Raw genomic sequence first — 3,263 nt, 5'->3', positions numbered from 1 at the left:
TTAAATTTTATATTTATATGTATGTATAATAAAATAATTATTGTTATTGTAATAAAGAATATTATTGCAAATTAGTCTATTATACATTACAGAAAAATGTTTCCTGTGTGTATATTCTGTGTTATGCTTTTCTGATCATATATTAACGAATTTAATGGTTAATTAATTTAAAACACTTCAGCATTGCTTAAACTTTTACTTTCATGCACTATTAAATCTGAAAACTAGGGCTATATCATGGTATATATTATTTTTTACACAAATCTGAAAATATAGAGCCAATGAAGTGAAAGATAATTACCATATGATCTACAACTTCCATTTTATTAAAAATTATTGCGTTAATATATGCAATGTACATTATACTAAGTTTTATATTGCACAACCAAAAATTTCATTTCTTTTATGCACTTAACAATTATTATATTCCGTGTAGTATTGTTTTTACAATGCTAATGCGTTTCAAAAATAGAAAGAGTAAAATTGAAATGAAATTTGAATTATAACGAATTTTTCTTATAAATTAAAGGATAGCGCATCGTTGAAGGACATATTATGCTTGATGGTATTGAAAATAGAAAGCATCTTCAGAACACAGAAATAAATATTGATGAAATCTTTTTACGAATATTTACAGTATACAAATATATATACAAGATATTGACGAATATTTACTTTATAAAAAAAGAATAAAATAAGTCACGATAAAATTCTGTGTCGTTACAAAAATTTTGACATTTAATTATTCCATGTCAAGTGATTATGATATACATACATGTATTTTGATACTGATATTTCATATGACAAAATGTATATCCATAATTATCTTACACAATTTTTAAAACATTTAATATTTGTAAATATCAAAGTGGAATAAAAAGCCCATTATATTAAACATTATGAAAATGTTTAATATTTTTATTGAAATATTCTGTCGTTTCACTATATAAATAAACAAGTATTGCAGAATACATAATATAAAACTTAATAGTACTTATCCTTATTTAACTGTCACCTTAAGTTGCTTCTTAAATTTAAAATAGGAGAGTGAAAAAAATAAAAAGTTAAAATTTCTAAGAAATACAAATATTAATAACGTTAACTACAATTAAAACGTTATTTAGCTAGCTTTGCCATATTTATTTGTTTTTTTTTCTTTTTTTAATGTTTACTCAAAAAGCTGAAAATGAATTTAGGAACCAAACTTTGGAATACAAATAACATTAAACGACTTTATAACTATTATTATAAATTTAGTAATTATCAGAACAGAGAGTAGAATTTTAATGTAAACTTTAGAAAAAATTACCTTTAAATTCCACCTTAATATTCATTATAATATATAAGCTTCGTTGCTTTATATAAAACCATGTTCGTTTTATATTTAAAGTTATACTTAAATTATTAATCTAACAAATTTCAACAGTTTTTTAAACGATTCAAGATATGTTCCTTTCATTTTTTTAAATAATTTTAAAACTATTTAAAAATTTACACGATACGTAATCATTTGACATAGAACGGTTTTATTAAAACTTTTATTAAACTTTAATTTTTAATGTCATGCAAAGCTATTAAAATTTATAATTGGATATTTATGTAATGTATTGGTCTTATCTTATGCCTATGCAATAATGTTTTGTACCAAATGAAGTACAAACGACATAATATCAATTTAAAAAGCTTAACTACATTACTGATAACATTGAGTCATCAAAAATGATATATGACAGCATAATTTGATTTACTAAATTCTTATAGATCAAAATTCTAGTAAAAATTAGTATTTATGTAATATATCAAATAATATTGCAAATACGTTGTACACATACATACATTTTCATTACATGTAAAATAAAACAAGTTGATTTAATATAATACTACAAGTTTACTTCATTATTAAGTGAAAGGCAGATGGATACTCTACCATTCTTCCACTGGTATTTGTAATTTTGAAGTTATATTATTAACTTTGCATACAGTTTTATTTTGTTAATCACATAAAACGTGTGCAAATATTGCTATAAAATCGCTCATAAATCTCCGCCTATGTGTGCTCTGAAGTGTTTTCCTGTATTCTATAATTTGATTAATGTTAATTTTTAAACAGTTATCATATTACTCATATTGTGTTACAAACTTTTTGTTGAAAATTAAACTACTAAAAACTAAAATATTATATAGTTAAAGCCAAAAATGATATTCATGGTACATGTTAGTATATTCATCGGTGTATGTGTTATTTAATAAAAGCAACATCTTTTTATTAGCTATAACATAAAAATAATGCTTTAACCTTTTGTTTCGTTTTTAAATTAATTAAAAATATATTGTACAGTTTAGCTCAATATTAGTAAGTATAATAACAAAAATTGTAGTTGAAACTAAAAAATCACACATGGATGGAAATAAGTGAGAAATAAGCAGTTCAAATATTTATAAGTATTGATTAGTAATTGATAACTGATATGCCATGCCTATATTTAATTGGCTAGCTTATATATCACTTTTCAAATTCGAATTACCAAGTTAATAGCCACAGTTTTGGAAAATTTGATAAAATCTATTATACTAAATACTAGTCTTCATAATTAAGATTCAATTTCAAAATCTTACACATTGTAAATGAATATTTACAAAATGCTAGTAACAGCGAAAAGTAATATTCTAAATTAATATTTAGCAATTTGTAATAATAGTCACATGGTTGTGTTCAGAGATTGCATTCTTTCTTTTTTTCTTTGATACATACATACAATCAGACATATAGAAAATTCGTGGTACATTTAAGAAAAATATTTATAAAACATGTTAAAATTAACATGTAATATTTTAACCATAATTAGAGAAATTTATTTGTATAAAAATGTATTTGACATTATTTATATACTTGCTTATTTCATACAAAATTTTAAATAGAATTGTATGACCTGTCCAAAAAAGAACCTTTCACCATAATGTACATATTTCTTAAAATTTAATACCATTAATTCCTTATACTTAACTGAAATTAAAGAAAATATCATTTATTTACAAATTTTCAGTATTAAAATTTATGTTAGGATATGTTAGTCCTGCTATGCAATCCATAAACTCTTGTACAAATGTTGTTAAAATATTAATGTATAGTGGAAAATTTCATTACAAATTGAATATATTGAAAAACTCTACATATTGTCAATAAACTTAATACTCTTCATAGGTTAAAAGAACAATGTTGTATATAATTAAAATTTCTGTAAATTATAAAGTCTGTTACCATT

This window comes from Habropoda laboriosa, unplaced genomic scaffold (assembly GCF_001263275.1).
Source record: "Habropoda laboriosa isolate 0110345459 unplaced genomic scaffold, ASM126327v1 scaffold41, whole genome shotgun sequence".
NCBI lineage: Eukaryota > Metazoa > Arthropoda > Insecta > Hymenoptera > Apidae > Habropoda > Habropoda laboriosa.
The sequence above is the reverse complement of the archived record's forward strand: the minus strand, read 5'-3'. Positions refer to the sequence as shown.